Source organism: Manis pentadactyla, chromosome 6 (genome assembly GCF_030020395.1).
Source record: "Manis pentadactyla isolate mManPen7 chromosome 6, mManPen7.hap1, whole genome shotgun sequence".
Lineage (NCBI taxonomy): Eukaryota > Metazoa > Chordata > Mammalia > Pholidota > Manidae > Manis > Manis pentadactyla.
The window spans coordinates 59,664,320-59,684,460 of NC_080024.1; positions in this window are offsets into that span (position 1 = coordinate 59,664,320).

Consider the following 20,141-nt stretch of genomic DNA (forward strand, 5'->3'; position numbering starts at 1 on the left):
ATTCATACTTGTGTACTTGACTCTCTCTATAAGATTCCTTCTTGTGTAGTGAGGAACCCTAAGCAGGGCCACAGTTGACATGATTAAGTTCAACCCTGTCATTTCAACTATAAAATGGGCCTCAGCAAGGATAAAGGGTTATAATAGCCACAATTCTAAACGCTTTTCCAACCATAACATCCAACTAGTCATTACCTCTCCTTAGTGCATATCCAGGCCTCCTGCTTCCTATTTCATTCCTTGAACCCCGGGAGACAGACGTATACTAATGTGTGAGGTACATTGCAAACTACATTAATGTGAACTCTGGTTTGTTGGTGGGCATTGCTGGTAGAGGGGACCAATGAGACCCTAGAAGTCAAGCAGGGCTCTAGGTCCTTTACAGAAACAAGAGGACCAGGAGCTGGTCCGAGGAAGCAGCCACTGGCTGGTGCAGTGGAGCCTGGGTGCAAGCTTGGGTGACCGTGGTGGCCCAGGCTGGAGCAAGTGCGCACACTCAGTCCCCTACTTGCCCTTAGTGAGCCCTCACTACTTGGTCTCCATCCACACCCTAGTTCTCAGTCCCCATGCAGCCGAGAGCCTAATTTTTTTGGCCACAGATGGAAGAGAGCAGGGCAGCCACTCTCAGCCAGGAACGTGATGGTGGAGAGGGGTGAGAGCTGTGGAAGACCCCACTGGGGGAGCTGAGGCCGCATGTGCTCATGTGCAGCTGGGAGTCCTCCCAAAGGTCGTGTGACATGCTGGATTGGGAAATAGGACCAAAGGGCTGGGCTCCCCTTGTTTAAGCTTCATTTAATGCAGCTCTGTGCTGAGTGCTGGAGATTCTACCACCAGCAAGCTTATCACAATCTGGTCACACAGCTTTACTGACTAGAGTGCTTCCTACAGTCGTCTCATTCAGAGTAGATTTCAGTGCCACATCAGTGGGTTCCACTGTCATGAGCTCATCTCGGCCGAGCATCCCAAAACGTCTATGTTCCAGAAATACTGAAACAACACCCGCTCTCCAGAGCACCCTCTCTCACCCGTACATCTCTGCAGTTCACTTTCTTTTCTCACTAGAACTAGCTTCCCACTACCTCCTTACTGGGTAATTCCTTTGCATCTCTGCTTAGATACCCAACAAGAGAAAGATTTTCTCTTTTCCTCCAACCGCATCCCACACTGAGCTGGGTGCCCTCATGTGCTCCCGTAGCTCCCTAGCCCTCTCCTCTCAGAGCTTTCTGTTACCTTTCACTTCACTCTTTCTTCCACGAGGCTTAGGCTCCATGAGGGCACCATCTCCCCCTTAATTCCTGTTATTTTATATCTCAGCACCAGCAAAGGATCTGGCCACAGAATCCAAAGGTAAACTGTATTTCAATGTAATTGGTTTCCTTTGTAATTCTGTGTGGGTTTTTTTTAATGCTTTTGAAAGCATTCTGAGAAGGCACCTGTACGTTTGCCGCTAAAGGAGTCTGTGGCATGAAAATTTTAAGAACATCTGCTAGATGCTCAATAACTATATGATAAATGACTAGTTGGAAAAATGCATAAATAAATAAATTAAATGGAAGAGAAGTTCCCCACCATCCAGCAAAGAAAGGAAGCGTGACTCCAGGTCTGACAGTCATGAGAACCTGCTACTCATGAACATGATTTTATTCCACAAGGAGAGGCATGAAACAGTAGAAAGAGTTCAAAGTTTCCTGGACACCCAATGCATTTCTGGCATAAGGGAAACTCTCTTGGTTGCCTCCTCTACAAGTACCCCCCTTTTCTTCCATGCTGGCAAAACCTAACTCCTGCCATGCTAAAGCAGCCTGATACCCCTTTGTGGCTAGTGGTGGCTATGGCCCAGTTCTGGCCAATAGGTATACGGGGAAGTCTGCTAGGAGCTTCATGGGAAATAGGACCTCCTCTGATAGTGATCTTAGATAGAAATGTTCTTCCTACCTTGCATTTAAGCACAGCTTTGTGAAGCTGTGAAGCCTAGGAAAATGGTGGCCATCTTATGTCCAAGATGCAGTAAGTTTGAGGATAAAAAGAAAGTGTGCTGAGGATGGCAGATAGACACGGAAGGACCTGGGTCCTCAATGATATGATTAAGTCACTAAATCATCCTTGGGGCCACCTATCTCAAACAACTTTGTATATGAGGTCATTAAACATCTTTATTATTTAGCCCATTCTTTGGTGAGTATTCTACTACTTGGTGTCTTCTCATCCCGCATTAGCAGTGCAGTCCCAGGTCACACTGGGCTGCCATGAGAATCTGGGCTGCAGTCCTGAGTTAGTTATGGATACCACTCCTTGTTTTCAGTTATCAGTTAACATTTCCCTCTAAAAATTTGGATTCGTTCAATATTTATTTTACCCTTTGAATACAACAGACAGAAAAAAGGAATGTCATCTCTGTAGTGGGGAAACTATTTCATGATCCTATCACTATCACCAGCTGACTTCCTAAAGAATTTCTATGTCTAACTCTCCTGAACCCCAACCTTACTCTCCAGGCCTGGACTGAAAGCAGTTTACAAAGGGTTCTAATCTGAAGTGGGATTCACACCCACCTCTGCACATCACTCTCCCAAATCCCAGCCCACCCCTAACATTACCTTCTGACACCTTTCACTCTCTAGTTCTCTCTGAGGGTTGACATACCTCCCCAGTGGACTATAAGCTCCTTGGAAGTCAGGGACAGTATCTGGGGATCATTGTATCCTCCTTCAGTATCCAAGCAGTGGGCCCATATATGTTCAATTGATAATACTTAATAAAGGGCGTAGGACTATTTGTAAGTGAGCTGAGTATGTAACGTAGTCCCTGCAGAGAAAGCACATGTATGAAAAGGACACTTACAATTGCAAACAGCATGCACTGTAACAGCTGCATGAAGGATAAAGTCAAGGTCACTTAAGTCCGAGATGGGGAAGGAAGGTCTACAGAACTGCACCTGGAAGTGGGTAAGACTTAGACAAGAGTTAGAATAGAGGGTGTGCCAGGCAGGATACATGGTGTGAGCAATGACAGAGACAAAACTGTCTCAGGAGAGAGAAAGACCAATGTAGAGAAATGAGGGGATGAAATGGGAGAGGCAGTTTGATGTTAGATGGTAGAGGGTCTTTACTACAAGCTTGGGAGATCAGACTTCATATGATAGGAAATAGGGAGACTTTGAAAGTTGTAGGAGAGAGTTACAAGTATGCACCCTGCAAATACCATGTGCTAGCTACACTTCTAGCTGTGAAATCTGAATCACTCATTGATAACAATGCCAGAGGCTCTATTATCAGTCAGGAGATTATTTTATATTGGAATTATCTGGATCAAAGTTTCCATCTTCCTGGTGAATAGATTGTATAGGACAGACTCAAAAGACTTTCTATCCAAGAACTGTTGCTTCCTGCTAAAAATCACACTTGATTTGAGTGAAAGTATTTCCATTACATTCCCAGAAACAGGCTAAAAATATAGTCTTTTATCCTTCATTTTTGACCTCAAGGGCAGAGGTCTGTAATAAGCCTATACACATCATTTTATAACACATCAGCATACCATTCCCTCAAGACCCTTCTCTGGTTTCATTATGTTCTCCTCCTCACCCCAGAATCCTCAGGTCCATTCCTCTCGCCCTCACATAGGCATTCTAATGCTGTTGATATGTACATGCATCTTTGTATATCTAGCGTTGTTTGTATTTAACAAATTTGAATTTGGTTTTAAAATTTTGAGCAAATGTCATTATGCTTTAAATCTCATTCTTTCTTACTTTTTCACTCATAATTTGCTTAAAAAATATTTCCACATTACATACCTAAACATTGAAAATATTGCCTCCATTTGCTGCACAGTGTTCCATAGACTGCAACTCCCCAGCTTACTTATCCAGTGCCCCGGTGAAGTGTTCCCATGTTAATTCCAACTCCCAGTTACCACAAACAATGCTAAAAAGACATTCTTGTGCATGGTCCCTTTGTGAAAGTATCTCTGGGATATGTGTTCAGAAGTGGGCTTGCAGAAGTAGGATGACTATGTAATTATTGTCTTTCCTTAAGGGGAAAGTTTTGGGAGGCGAAAAGGGGCACTATTAGTAATTTCGCCAGCACCTCAGGTTTCCCTTGCCTTCCCGGGTAAGGCACCTCCTGTCATCCTTACCTTCCTTAATTTCCCTAAGATTCTCAGACTGCTTTCTGAATGACTTCACTCCTTTAGTCTGTCCCCAACAATCAAACATGGTTCCCATCACTTATATCCTTGCAAATACCTGGCATTATCCAGCTTTCTAATTTTGACATCCTGATGTGTCTTGTCTAAAGTGGTCAGTGTAGTTCTGATCACCAGTGATTCTGAGCACCCTTTTAATGCTAGTTCATCATTTTGAGCTTTGTCTCCTGAGAATCGCCTCTCCATACCTTTTGTGCATTTTTCCATGGTGTTTGCTGTATTTTCTGGTCAATTTTCAAGAGCCCTTTGTATATTCCAGGCATAAATCCAGTGTCAACTTTTTTTTTTTGAGTCAGTTTTTAGACAAATACCTGGCATTATCCAGCTTTCTAATTTTGACATCCTGATGTGTCTTGTCTAAAGTGGTCAGTGTAGTTCTGATCACCAGTGATTCTGAGCACCCTTTTAATGCTAGTTCATCATTTTGAGCTTTGTCTCCTGAGAATCGCCTCTCCATACCTTTTGTGCATTTTTCCATGGTGTTTGCTGTATTTTCTGGTCAATTTTCAAGAGCCCTTTGTATATTCCAGGCATAAATCCAGTGTCAACTTTTTTTTTTTGAGTCAGTTTTTAGAATTGCAAATATCTTCTCCCAGTCTGTCATCTGTCCATTAACGTTGTTCAAGAAGCTTATAGTTTATAGTTGTAAAGGTCACCATTTTCTCCTTAAAAATAAAAAGACATTATTTTCTTCTCCAGGCTCTGGCTAACTCTCTAGCTCTTTGCATATTCCCTGCAAAACAACGGTAAGAGTTGCAGTGACCCAAACGTGGCCTAGGATGTATGGCACCAGGGCCTGCTGAAGGGATAACAGAGCAGGAAGGGACCGTGGAGCTCAAGCTTTACAGATACAGCATTCCAAGCCTCGGGAGAACAAGGGCCTTGACCAAGGGGCCAAAGGCACAGGTCTCCTGCCTGAATGCAGGCTGGGCTCGTCTTAGCACCCCAGGCAGGACGTGAAAGGATCTCTCTTACTCCAGCGGGTCCTTGACTTCCCTTGATGGAGACTCACCCTTTCCTTTCACGTACTGCTTAGTGAATCCTGTTTTTGTTTCACAGTTGACTTCTTACCCAAGGCTTGGGGTGGTAATATAATAGGATGAAATGCTCTCCGTTTAGGAGATCTTTATTATCAGTTCATGTACATTTCTCTTATTTTCAACATTTTCAAAGTAAAGCTAAAGACAGGTGACAGTACCTCGTCACGGAGAGCAGCTCTGAAGAGAGCCCACCCAGCATCCTGAGTCCAGGGCAGACAAAACTCGGTTCCGTGGCCTCCCCCGTTTCAGACTCACATGATGCAAAGCACACGGGGCAAATTTATGTCACTGCAATTTGCCTGGCAGCCTGCGTTTAAATCACGAAGGTCTGCAGCTCTGCGTTTTAGGGCGTCATTTGCAGTCCCGGAGCCAAGAGCTCTAAAAGAACGAGCTGACGCAAAGCCGCAAAGGACGGTGAGCAGCGGGACGTGATGGGGCTCTCCTAGCACAGCTAATTAGTATGCTGCCGCGGATCCGCAGGGCTCTCAAATGCACATTGTTTGTGTCTTTCCTCAGTGACGGGGGAGATTGTTCAGTAGCACACCTTACCTTTTAATATGCAGGGTTTGTTAGGAGAACAGCTCAATTCATATTTCCCCTGGTTTGATGGTAAGTGAACAGCAGTGGCAATATTAATCTGTAGTAACCTGTCAGTGAACTCTACAGCTAATATGATGTAGCTATGATTTTACCATCAATCAGGACTGAACAGGCTCTGGGCAATCCTTACAGCACAGCCTCAAAAAATCTAATTGTGCAAAAGCTTCATTGGTTTCTAACATTTCTTTTTTATCTGTCACAGGCTTTAGGCCTAGTACACAACCTTTTATTATTGGCCTTATTGCATTAGCTTGTCGGACAAAGAAGAAAAGACTGAAGCAGAGGGTTTCCCTGCATTCCATCATTTGTTTGCATGCAGGATTTTATTTGACAGTCCCGTATTGTTTTAGATGTAGATAAAAATTATTAGGACATATGGCATCATATGAACTTTTGAACTGCCAATTGCCAATGTGCTCTAAAGGACTAGAGGCATTTAACAATTCTGCTTTACCTACAGAGACAGAGACGCTATATGGACGAACAACTGAGGTCTCCCTGGGGAATTGCATTTTAGAGTCAGCACAACCTTGCATGTTCTCCTTGACCAATTTTTATACAGGGAAAGAGTAGAATGGTTGGGAGATAGAACATTAGCAACTGAGATGAGTTTTAGCCAAAATTAAGGTTGCATATTTCTGATATGATAATAAAAAGCAGTTCACCTTCTCCAAGAACCTGCACACATGGTATGGGGCAGCACCGGCCATGTGACCTCTGTTCCTATGCAGAACATTTCTTCGGGTATCTTAGACACAGTCAGATTCTATTCCAATGAAAGTATGTGCATACAACACATATCCACATCAAAGTAGCTCCAGCCCTTGAGTCTACAGGGTTGGAAGGAACTATAAGACTTAAAACATATAAAAGCATTTAGGAAGATGAACTATTAACTTTATCTATTTGGGCATTTTAATCTTTTACATCTTAAACACAATCAGACCTTTTGGAACTGGGAAATTGCTAATCAGCATGTTGGGTAAGTGTTCCTCTTTTAAAATGTGCACATTTAGAAATACAGCTAGCCGTTAAATACATATTTATGTTTGTGATGTATCACAAACTTTGTGTTTTATTTCATTTAACTTCACAAAGAGACCACACTCTTTTTTGCAAGCATATATAACTTCTACAACAGCTTCACAATTCAAGAAAACATGTCAATAAGTCAGATATGTATACAATGCCTAAGTCTTTCAAGTTTGAAACACCTTTTAATAAAAAATAAATATTATATCCACTTCTTACATCTTTCTAACTCATTTAAAGATTCAGTTGAAGATTCCTATTCATTAATCAGGAAAAATCTTCATAGAATTATAGTGATTGTCTTTGAAAACACTGCACCCTTGCTCCAAAGGAAACATATTGTAAGGACACATCAACAGCACAGCTGAGTGTTAACCCTTCACAAACCAGTGTGCACATTGTCAATGACTTAATCAAAACATCTACACAAAATAAGGAAATGACTGTCGCATCCTGCAATAAGCATGCAGGGACGTGCCCTGGAACTACAGAGGTGGCTGCTGGAGCAGAAAGACAAAAACAGGATATGAAAATTGTTGTAGTGGTAGTAGTGATTTTGAGAGTTCTCTGGCTACCTCACCATCATTTGTGAGATTTGCTTTTTTTATTTTTAAGCTATCTCTAGAAGACTCTTCTCAAATATGTAAATCTCAACAATGTTGAGGAAGGCCACCTGAAAACAAGTCCGGCTTAGAAAACATCTAAAATGCTTAGAAACATACAGCTCCCAATGTAAGCATTCCTGCCAACGTGGTTGGCGTGCCAGGCACTAGCACAGTTCTTTGTCAGAACAGGAAAATGTTTGCATTTGTCAGAAAAGGTTAGTTCTCAAGTACTGTAGCTAAAAAGTGGGAAGAGCACTAGATTCTATTGTGTTTTATGAACAAGCAAAACATGGTGCTGAAATACTCTGAAGAGCAGGTTCAAGGTCTGAAAACCAGGAAAGTTCCCCAAACTGAATAATTACCCCCAAACCAGAAATCTGGGCAGTCTAATCCAGACATTGCTGAATACCCATACAATTGTTTAAATTAAAAAACATCTACAGAGACGTGAGTACCAGACATGCAATATCCACATCAGATGATGGTGACTGTGATAGTTTTATCCAAAAATACCGAGCAAATGAAAAGTGTTTTTTCACCATCATTTTCCTTGGGTGAGCTTGAAAACAGATAACTAGATTCATCTTATTAATGTCTCAATAACTGTAAAATGAGAAAATATGCCTTTCAAAAGAGTCCACTGAAAACAAGGGCAAAAAGTTTACAGAGGAGAATTGGAGGCAACGATGCAGGGGCAAAGGAGTGGTGGGATTCCTTAAAAAAAAAACTGTCTGATCATACTGATAGAGAAAGATGTAGTTATGAAGAAGAAAAAAGCTTACAAAACCCACACATTAACCGTAATTCCAAAACACAGACAATAAGTATTGCCATGCAAATTGTTTACAGTCATCTCTATGTATATATTACATGTAAATATGAAATACATCTTTTCATGCTATCATAAAGGGTTTTTTCTAGTAAAATGTCTATTACAATGCACCTTAGGTACATATAATTTGTTTTTGACCTCCTTGAGAATATTTCCAAGTTCCAGAGAATTTAATACAGTTTCATGTAATTTATGTTTTTTTTAAAAATTATACTCCTGTTTGGAAGTTATAAAGAACAACAATTACTAATATTTCTCAATTGAGCATGGAAAGAACTGAGAAATGTAAAAGCCATAATGGCAAAACGTGTGAAGTTCAGCAGCCAATGAGAGGAAAACACAATTATAAGCTCAGTTGGTCAGAATGCAATAAAGGTGATAAAAGGACAAAGATTAATTTCAAAATTATTAGAAAAACATCAAATAATGTATGAATCATTGAGATGTAATCGGTCAGGTTCCTCCAGTATTTTGCAGCAGAAAAACAAAGAGGAACTAAAGTCTTCAAATACAATCACGTTTACTTGTATTCCTTTTTGGATAACTTTATGGTATCAATATACAAAGTTTAGATCAAGACTGGGTCAACTGAGCTATATGATGTGGGTCAAAGGAAACATTTGGTTGAATCATATGAAGCTGCCATTTTGTGAGCCAAAATTGGTTGAACATCAGCAATTTCATGGGGTTTATGCCCAGTAATATATATTGTAATGTAGGCAGTTTAGGATCGTTTTTGAAGGCAAATGCACATGTATGGATTCCACCTGACTTCTGACACTTCATTGGCTGTGAGCCCTTAGGGAAGTTACATGCTCTTCTTTCTCCTGTAGGGCCCCTGCTGAGATAACAGGCATCATGGTGTCCACTCTCAGGTGGATTAGATGAGTTATCCGTGTAAAGTGCCTCACACAGGGCTTTGTCCCCACCTAATGAAAGTAGTGTCCCAAGCATTTATTTTTAAGTCAATAGTTTAGAACTCAGGAGGGACCCTCAGCTTTTATGGAACCTTCTGGGATGCCCCATGATTTTAAGTGTTCTGGGCTTCTGGTCACCTTGCAGAAAAGCCACACCTAACACAAGCCAGCTGTTCTTATAGGTGAGGGTGTCCCATCCAAACATCTGCTTTGAATCAGTATCACCTTCATCTTTGAAAGATACCCCGAGTCTTCTTTCCACACCTCATTCTGCCCGGCACACAACTTAAAATAGCTAGGAAGACTCAGAGAATAATTCTTTGAAATTCAATAGCTGTTAAATTGGTAGGTGGGGACTTATGTCAAGCCCCTAGCACTTCATAAGCAGTTGATAACTCCTGAGTGCCCAGTGGTATTGTTCCCCTTGGCCTTACACATTTGGGTTAGTTTTCTTCCCCAGTAAGCTTTCTCACACCTCATCCAGCCAGAGAAGTGGGTGCTTAGCAAACTCTGGAGGGAGCCAGGGGTGGTTTCTTCTCAGTGCTTTTCTCAAATCAGCCTGCAGAGGGAATCCCATTGCTTATCAGCTTTCTGGCTGAAGATGGTAGAACCCTGAGAGTGAATCTAATGATGAGTATGAGGCTGAGCGAAAGTGATTTCCATTCTCACAAGCCTCCAGGGGTCACACTGCCACAGAGAGATGAGGAAACAAGTGTGGCCCTACCTGCGTTCCGCCGCACCAGCGTGGTAGGGAATCCCAGAGTCTGACTGTTCTGGTGTTTCTGAACATCAAGCACAGCCTAAGAATATGCATTTTAATACCCCCTTAAAAAATTATTTGAATTTCCACATAAAATGATCATCTCAAAATAGAGATATTTCCTGATTACATCCTCCAGCTCATTCCCATCATCCTTTGAAATGGGTCAAAATCACCCTGCTTCCATTAATGACCAAAAGGGGGTCTTTCTTCTATGTGATGCCAACCATTTCATCGTTAAAGGGAACTTTTTCAATGAATGGTGCATCGTGTTCAATCTTAGCTCTTTTCCCTCCAGTCCTTGTCACTGAGTATCTTTCAGCTTCAGCAACTGTTCCCCAAACCACAGGTTTTCTGGTGCTAAAAATACCAGACTTTGCCCATTCTAATGTGTGCAAGCCCAGGCTCCCCAGTCAAAATCAATATTCTACATTAGAGAAATGCAGGAATGAGCCAATAGAATTAGCAGAGTAATTTACTGTGCCTCAGCTGCAGCTGGCAGGGACCCAGAGGGAAGCAAGCAGATGTTTGTGATAATGGTGGCTTCCTCCAGTGGTCAGAGCCCAGCACCCCACGCCCTCCATTAGCCAGCCTGTCCAGCTCAATAAAAAAGGATGAGGGAGACTTGGTTTTCTTTAGTTCATAATGCCAATTGAGTTCTCCTATTAGTCATTGTAATGCGCCATGTTTTTCACGGTTATAATATGGAGTGATGCTGTATGATGTGTTAGATAGGTTGTAGTGAAAAAAAGAAGGGGTCTTGCTGTGGACAAGCCAGAAATTGTTGTTGGGGTCATAATTTCTTATAATCACAGGAATTTCCTATAATTAAAGTGTTCAGGAAATCATGGCCATGATATCCCACTATAAGATTGGTAGAAAGAAAATAAAATGGCAGCAAGAGGCTCTTGGAAGAACATGTGGTTTTTCCTTTGTTTCCTTTGCAGTGTAGTAATATACAGAAGTTTATTTTCTCTCTCGAAAAACAATGAATAAACTTGCAACAATAAAACATAAAGTCAAGGAAAACCCTGTTTCCTTTGGATTAATCTCTATCCTTGCGCCCATGTGCAGCCCCCTGGGAGGAAAACCGAGACATCAAGGGCAGTCGCGCCCTCTTTGCAGGGGCCACTGAGAAGATGGCACACTATGAACGCCGGATAAGGCTTGGTATCTACTTTTGTTTTGTTTCCTTTCTTGGATCTTATCTTAGGATTTTTATCTATCAAAAAGTCACTCAAAATTGCATTTTCTGAAGCTTTCTATGGCAAGGTTCTGAGTCAGGTTCATAGGGGAGACAATCTCACAAATGACAGCATTAGAAATATACAAATAAAAACAATATAGGAAGACTGGTGCAAACTTTGGAGGATGAGGTGAGGGAGGGTGTTTAAAAGAAGAGAAGATGGGACAACATTATAAAGTGTCCTTTTAGTTTGAAATCTTGGAGGGACTTACACAGCCAGAGGGACGGAGAGGGGCACTCAAGGCAGAGGGAATGGCAGGGCAGAGGTACCAACATGGGCAAGATTCTGGAGTTCAGAAAACAGAGGAGCTCCTCAGGCTGGACATAGGATATTCACGGGGAATATAAGAGATAAGCCTGGAGACAAAGAGTCTAAAGCTTGGAGCATTTCCAGTGCCAAGCTCAGCCAGATGAACTTTACATGGGAGTTCACTGAGCACCACTGAGGGGCTCTGAGCATGACCTGCCCGGCGAGTCCTGCAATTCAAGAAGGTCACTGGTCATCAATGTGTTGGCTGGATTTGTGGATACAGGTTAGCAAAAAGTTAGGTATGACTACGATGGTAACATGGGGATGAAATGGAAGCTTAAAGTGAGGGTTAGATGTTAACAGGCTAGAAATGTAGAACTTCCCAAACAACTGGATAATGTGGTGGGAGGGTATTGAGTCAAGAGGAAGGAAGGGCCAGTGGTAACTGAGGCTTCAAACCTTGGGAACTAGGTGCCTTTAAGAAAAAACAGACCATTGTAGAAAGGAACTGCTGAGCACCTGTCATTTCAAGTGCTTTTCATGCACCATTTCATCTTAGGCTCACAATTTTTATTATTGGCTGTATTAATTCCCACTTCACTTGCAAGGAGACTAAGACTTAGATAATCACCAGCTTTCCCCAAGTCACACAGATGGCATGCGGGAGAGCGGGGATTAGAACTTGGCTTCTTCCGGCTTCAAAGTTCATTTATTATGTTCAAATATACATTAACTTCCTACTCTTCTAATGTAGGGCCAAATAATGTTTATTTATACCCTATTCCAGAGGCTTTCCATCCATGTGCTAAAGAATTTTAGAAATCCTCAGAAGCTCCTTGGGATCTCCTGGAGGCACATGAAAGGTGTTGGGGCTCATCTTGGCTTCAGCCTGACTTAAGATTTTCTTCAATGAAATTTTCCTTTTAGCAAAATCAGCATGTTCTATTCCAGTGTAAAGGAAGAGAAGGGCTTGTCGGTCATGCAGAATTTGAAGAGTGATTGGGACAGGGGTGTCCCAGTGTTAAATGGGAAGCACCAATCTCAGGACTAAAGCTGCCGACTCAGGAGGAGGTCAGTGTAATGAGTCACCCGTTTCCATGTTGGTTTTAGCTTTCGAGTACAAGCAATCACATTCTGGTATTCCTAACATCAATGACCGCATTCCCAGTCACGTGTGGGAGGCCATAAGCCCCCGCTGCCTGGGGGGGTGGATGTGCTCTCTGAACCGTCTGCACACCTCTGCTTCCACCAGCTTGGGTGTTCAATTTACCAAGAGCACATGGGTTTATTCCCAAACCAGTTTTTGCCAGTTGCATTTGTTTTTGTAATTCACAACTTTATTGAATAATATGTAAGCCAAAGCAATATGAATGCAAAAGGAAATAAAGGTTTTCCTTGAAAAATTAGTTGAATTATTTGGAAGGAATAGGCAAGTTACTTTGCCTTCAAATGAAGTGGGAATGAGACTGTTGTAAAATATTAGGGGAAACCATAAAAATCTATCTGGGCTCAGAAGGCTTTTCAAGCATCTTTAAATTCTCACAGCACTAAGAAACTAAAACTGCGATTTGTAGGTGATACATTATGCATTGTACAAGAAAGCTGACTTGGCCTCCAAGCATCAGACCTTGGCACTACATCAGAAGAGTAGGAGGTTAATGTATATTTGTAAGTTTTAAATGAAAATAAAATGTTCCATGAGTTTATATGCATCACTTTTTTATGATGTCTCACTTTAAATGACTTCTTTATTAACCTCCAACCTCTAAGTCCTGACCAAGTCAGATAAGTATACCTCTGCTATGTACTTGTAGCCCCTGAACAGAAATGGGGTTTTTACCACTTGAGCACAGTTCAATAACTTGACTCTTCTGATCCTTAGGAACCAACTAGGAAATTTGGCAAGGAACAAAAAAATTGTTGAACTGGGTTGAAGCTTCCTAGAACTCATAAATATGAGAGGGGGCCAGGAGTGAGCATTCAGATTTTAAATGACTTAACAACGATTTCCATTTGCAAAATCACTTGGAAAGAAATTCCTTCTTACTTCAAAAATATTTAAGTTCACTAATAAGCACAATTTTGCCCATCTCCATGGTGACATAAAATGGTACCAGGAGAGGCTAGCAGGGAACAGACTATTGTAAAAACATTTTGAACTGAGTGTGCAGGTCAGATTTTACTTTGCTGCCCTGGAGAAATACAAGAAGCTGGAGCAAGCAGGAGAGGCCACGCTCTCCCCAGCAGCTGCTGCGGTGTGACCTGGATGCCCTGAGCGATCAGCACCAGCCATGAGGCCTGTGTCTCCAACTGGCACTACAGCCAGTGGAGACTCCTTCCTTTGAGTGCCCTAGACTGCCAGAGCCAGAGCAAGAAAGAGATAATCTGTGTGTGGTGTGTGTGAGTGTGTGTGTGGTGTATGTGAGTGTGTGTGGTGTTAGTGTGTGTGTGAGTGTGTGACTGTGTGGTGTGTGTTTGAGTATGTGTATGTTAGTGTGTGTGTGGTGTGTGTGAGTGTGTGTGTGTGAGTGTGGATGTGTTAGTGTGTGTGTGAGCTGTATGTGGTGTGTGTGTGAGTGTGTGTGGTGTGTTAGTGTGTGTTTGTGTTAGTGTGTGAGTGTGGTGTGTGTGTGAGTGTGTGGTGTATGTGGTATGTGTGGTGTGCGTGGTCTGTGTGTGGTGTGTGTATGAGTGTGGTGTGTGTGGGTGAGTGTGTGTGTATGTGGTGTGCGTGGTCTGTGTGTGGTGTGAGTGCGTGAGAGTGCCTGAGTGTGTGATCCCTGCTTCCTTCTCTCGTTGCCATGGGTTACGGAGCCCAGAGCTGGAGAGGGCAGCCAAGCACTCATGGTGGAAATAACTGCGTCAGCCTCTGAAAGAAAGAAAATTAGAAATAGGGAGCAGGAAAACAATGGGCAAAGAAGCAAAAATCAACATCCCAAGACAGCCTGACTCTTAGCAAGGAAGCCAGGCGGCCGGAAGGAGAGCTGCTCTTTGTGTATCGGGCTCCCATCGCGCTCGGTCTCATCAGTGACGAAGAGGAATGAACGAATGCAGACGTCTGCGGCAACCCTGTTCCTCTGCCCTGTACAGGTCTAGGACCCGCCTTGGAGGAAAACAAACAGTGTCTGTTACGAGTTAAGTCAACAGCTGCCAGAGAGCCCACTCCATGCATAGCATCATGGAGGACCAGGTGCTGAGCGGAGAGACGCACCAACAGGGAGGAGGCTGTGACCCTGGGGAGGCCACTGTTTAATTTAGCATCTTAAGTCTGTTAAGTCAGGTTTGAGGTTTGTTGTGAACCCTGCACCTAAATAGTTATTACTCTTCTTATTTGGTGGCCCATCAGGAAAAGAATGTGTTCCTCCCTCTTTCCTTTGGCTTCTGACTCTCTTGCAGGAAATGCCACCGACTTTGGAAGCAGTGGGACTACTCAACAAGCCCAGTCCCCTAAGCCTGCAGCTGAGAGGGCGCCTGGATCAGTAACCCAGCTTGCTTGGGGTTCTCTTGTTTGGTCTTGGTTTTGGTTGTATTCATTTGCTTGCTTTTCACAGAGGGAGAAAGAGAGGGACAAAATCTTAAATGATGCAATTAATGTTCCTTGTAAAGGTCTCAGACTGGAAGGCCAGGAGATGAGGATCCCATATCTCTTCACACTGAACTATCGGGGAGAGGCAACCGAGCCCCCTTCCTTGCTGGCAGCACCCCACTGCCTTTGAATGTGAGGCCAGGAGCTGCCTGCCCTCAGCCAGGAGCCATCTGTCCAAGGCTCACAGATGGCAAGACACTAGGAGGGACACTAGGAGGGACGTGGTTGTGGGGGTGTGATCTACAGGCCTTTCCAATTCAGACCATGACCCCACTGTGGCTTCCAAGAGGCTTTCTCATTTGGCCCTGTCAAAGGCGAGGAGTCCTCAGGTTCCGGCAGTGCCTGCTGACCAGAGGTCGGGCTGCGGAGCCCTGGGTCTGTGGTGAGCAGCGTTCTTCTCTGGTGACCATCTGCTACTGGCAGGAAACTGATTCCATGAGAGGCCGTGGCTAATTTTTGTGCCTAAAGAGAATTAGGTTCCTGATACCACATCACCATCTAACCATTTGTTGTCTCCCTGTCCTGCTCTGTCTCCCACTTGCTAAATGCCTCAAGTGGCCATTCTTCTTTAGGCTTCCAAGATAGTTTGCAGCTTTAGGAATTGGGGCTCTCACATTGAAACATACGGGGAGTGGTGTTGCTCACACACTTCTGGCAGCTACTGTGAAAACATGACATCTATCTACCCAGTGCCAGAAGAGTGGAGGTAACAGCCATGGCTGCTTGCCTTCAGAACCCTCCTAGAGAAAGCGAGTCAGAGGGGGCTAAGCCTCACCCTTCACAGAAGTGTGGCACAGTTGTCCAGCTCTTTTCTCTTCCCTGAGCTTCCCATGAGGGTGGGGTGGGCAGGACACAAGGAAGGGAGCCCAGCCCAGTTTTCTCAAAGGGCAAATGACTGAGCAAGTGTCTGTGAAACTTTATCAGAAAGCACAAGAAAGCTCTGGTTGCTGGGGACACATGGGGAGCTGTAGGCTACACCGTGGAAAGTGGACTGTCCCACAAAACCCCAGGAAACAGGTTCACATCCCATTCCAAGAACCACAGCTTTAGAAGAGAGCCGAACTTCTCTCTGCTAAAGAAATTAATCCAGAGCCTAAATCCTGCTTATTGTTAACAGCTAGATATCCCTGAGATGGAATCGTCTGTCAAGTCCTTTGATCTCAGCTAGCCCTGTGGGCGCTGCATATTTCTCCCTGTAATCAAAATCCACAGATCTTTTCTCTTCCTTCAGCAGGCCACCTATACTATGAGTTTTTTCAAAATCCTTATACCATGTCCTTCTCAATTTCACTTCACTCTCTTTCTCTCTTCCTTTCTCCAAATCATTCATATTACCTTGGCCTTTTGATACCCACACAGAAATGCTAACTTCTTGGAGTTCTGGGATTCAGCAAGGCACCAACAAGAAATGTTTAAAGACCACCTGCCATGTGCCTACACAGGGCCAGGACTGGGATTTAACTGCCAACATACCAGATGTGCCCCCAACCTTATTGCACTTGTTTGGGGAGTTAGAAAAGTCAGTTGAAGTGAAGTTTCAGTTGGGAAGGAGGAGAGCTAGGGGATGGGCAAAAGGGGAAGCAGGCACAAAAGCTCCCGGTCAAGGGAGAGCTGAGTCCTCCAGAGCAGAGAGCTGAGGAGCGACAGTGGAAGGCTGTGCGAGAAGGCTGGCAGGGACCAGGTCATAGAAACCTTTAAACCTTCAAAACACATCAGAGAATTAAACTTCGTCCTTCGGGCAATGGGAGCTATTGAACATTATAAGCAGGGTATGATGTGACCAGATTTGAACTGCAGAAAGATGGATGCAAGATTGGAGGAGCATGAGAGTGTTAGCAGGGAGAAATTGAGTGGGGGTGACTATGACCTCGACAAGGGTAGTGGCAGTGAGGATGGGAAAACCTAAATGGATGAGAGACTTCTTTAGAAATAGAACTGGCATGACATGGGCTGCACTGAGAGATCTCATTAATTATGAAATGGAAATAGAGCAGTGACCCCAGATGTCACTCACTGTGCTGGTCCTATCATAGCCCCTGCCGAACGGACAGACCTAGAGGAGCTTGTGTTAAACAGTGTAAGCCTACTCAGTTGGTTCCAGTCAATTAGACCAGAGGTAAGCCCCTGACCCAAAGGCAGGCCAAGCATAGGCTGGCTGGCAACCAGGGATATGGCCTGGCCTCTAACTATAATCTGAACTAACTAAACTTGCTCTCTGGGGAATATGAACTATGAAAATATCAAGAGAATGATTCAGTTAGTAGTAAGAGCTAAAGTTTTAAAAGGATGAATAAGAGAGAGGATGGAGCAAGAAAGAGCATGTGCAAGCTGAAGTTAGAAGGAGGAAGTTATGAGTAAGCACCAGAAGCCAGTCTGCAGAGGGTAGAATGAACAATGACAGAAATAAGCAGATAAATCAATCGAAGGCATCCCTGTGACTCCTGAGAGCAAAAGACAGCATAGGTAGTTTTTAGAACTATCTCCAGCCCCAAGCATTGTCTATTTCCAATGCTGTTCCCCAAGCATCCTTGCAATAAATCACTTCTGTAACTTGAGAGTCTCTGTTCATTGCAACAAAAAAGCATTACCAAAACACTCACCTAATATTGTGCCTAGTGTCACATGCTTGTCTCTTGCCCATCTTGCTGCGTGTCTCCAGTGTGGTCCAGAGGTGCTGCCTGCCCTAGATCCCTCAAGAGGAATTCTGCTGTTGCTGATGACTTTTCAAGAGCTGCCTTTGGCCACACTCAGGATCAGAAAGAACATAAAGCCTCATTCCAGAGATTCTGCTCTACGGCAGAATTTTAAACCCATGACATGTTTCAGTGGGTGAAAATGTCTTTGAATGCATGGTTCCCATCTCGAAACTATGATTAATTACTGGTTATGCCTGCAGCTCTCAGCGAGAGAATGAGTACAAAGTATTTGAGCTTTTACATTCTCTGACAAAGGGCCTCTTTTTTTAAAAAAGAAGGAAAGAAAAGAAAAACCAAAGCTGGATGTAATTTACAATAAGGTTTCTATGTTTTCTGGGTGCTTCGGTTCAGCCAGCGTCTGCCCTGAGATGAGCTGTGACGGAGGCAGGTGACATGTGCTGCTCCGTATCCTCTGAATGTATCCTCATCATGCTCTGCATATTTCTCAACTAGTTCCAGATAGTTAGTGTCACTGCAGGACAATTTAGACTGCCATTGTTTGAGTATTCAACATACTCTTCAATGATGGATTCCCAGAAAAGGCAAAATCCATTATTTATACACAGTAGGAAAATAAACCTTCTCCCCAGCCTAAGATGTGAAGATGGAGAAAACTTTCCATTTTAGGCAGTTGGAAATTTTGTATTCAAGCAGCTTTGTCAACTCTTTTAATCAATGTCTTTTGGAAAAACAAATTTAGCAACTCAGGGTGAGGTGTAACTGAGGATATTAGCTCTCAGCGCTTCACGGTCTGTTAGCCGGCACTGGCTTATAATATAGTGCAGCTAACTGACAGCTGTGCCTTGAGGTGGCGTCACAGTAAACAACAACAAAGCCTCTGGATTTGAAAGGTACAGGAAGGGAAGTTCTGAGAAGATGGCATTTCTCCCCAGCTAGAAGAAAAACTTGTCCCAGTGGATTGAAGGCGTTCCCATAGCAGAGTCACAGCAGTTTTCAAGTTAATATAGTAGGTGTTTGATGGTCTCTGAGCTACATTTCAACTGATGCCCAAATATTCTCCTGGCCAGTGAAGGGAATGGTGGGCGTCCCCTCCAGAGGACGGGGTCGGGAAGTGAGGTCTCTGCTTGTGGCAAGGACCCCATGTCAGGGGCCTCAGGCAGGGTCAGTGTAGCTGGACTGGGGCAAAGAACTATAGAAGAGAGATTCCCAAATCATTTCTCGGAAAGGGTTAGGTTTAACACGTGAAGGGGTCTAAGGTCAAATTAATTGGGGAAATTATAGGTTAAGTAAAGCTAAACAGGTTTGTTTGTTATATGACTCCTTGAACCTTTTTCTAGGCTAAATAACCTGCAGGAAGAGTATAGTTTTCAGTCATCTCAGTTTCTTGTTAGGGGGTGCCCACAGCATCCTTTTTATGGAGCAGCTCATCTCACTGGACTGGTTTGCAATGGAAAAGTCTTTGGAAGAAATTCTGGCACTCACTGTCTGCCCCCTGGGACTCCCCCAGCTGGTCTGTTCACACTATCTCTTATAGTCCTTGATTCTGAGCTCTCACCCTGCCTGCGTTCTCCTGGACTGTGGTCTCAGATGCACTCTCCGTAGCTGCCTTGAGCCAGTCTCTCTCCTGGTTCTCCCTTGCAAAGGCTCTGAGGGCTGCGGGTCAGGGGTGAGACCTGCTTGGCATACTGTGGCCCCATCAGCAGGCCAACCTGTGCTGATCATCCAGTGGCGTGGTCACCGGCTCCCTCCCACTTCACTACGGGGCCCCACATGGAGACATGTCCTGCCAGGCCTCCACCCTTTACGGGACTCTGAGGTGCTGTGAGGGGCTTACAGACTCCAGGAGGCTTTCAGTGAAAGAAGCAGAGTGTACACTCCCTTCCAAAATCTGTCACCCTCTCCTCTAAGTACTGCCCCTTCCTGACTTGCATAAACAGAACTGGCATGGGGCCAGGCAGTGAGGGAGGTGATGGTGTCCCTCCAGGCACCACTCTGTGTCTGGTGTCCCATTCCCCAACCATCCCCTTCCCAGCCTCCCCCTACCCCCCTCACTAAGACTTCTTCCTCTCACAACCTGCTTTTACCTAATATCAGTCATTTACACATAAGTATAATTTTAAGCCAGCTTTTACCTCTCTGGGGACATTTTAAAAGAATATTAGGTAATCAGGGAATGGAATGTGTTGACTTCAGGAAGTAGAGGGAGATATTCCTTACATGCTGAAAACTGCAAGATGGCCTTTGCAGACTGCTAGTCCTGGCTATGACATTAAGTAGGAGAGCAAATTCAGGGGACTGAATAACCCTGTGCCACTGGCCAGGCTCCCAGGTAGTGTTAAGGGTGAGTAAGCAGCTCTCATATTTTGAAAGGTTACACCTGGAGCTAACCATTCAGTACTGTGATTATGGC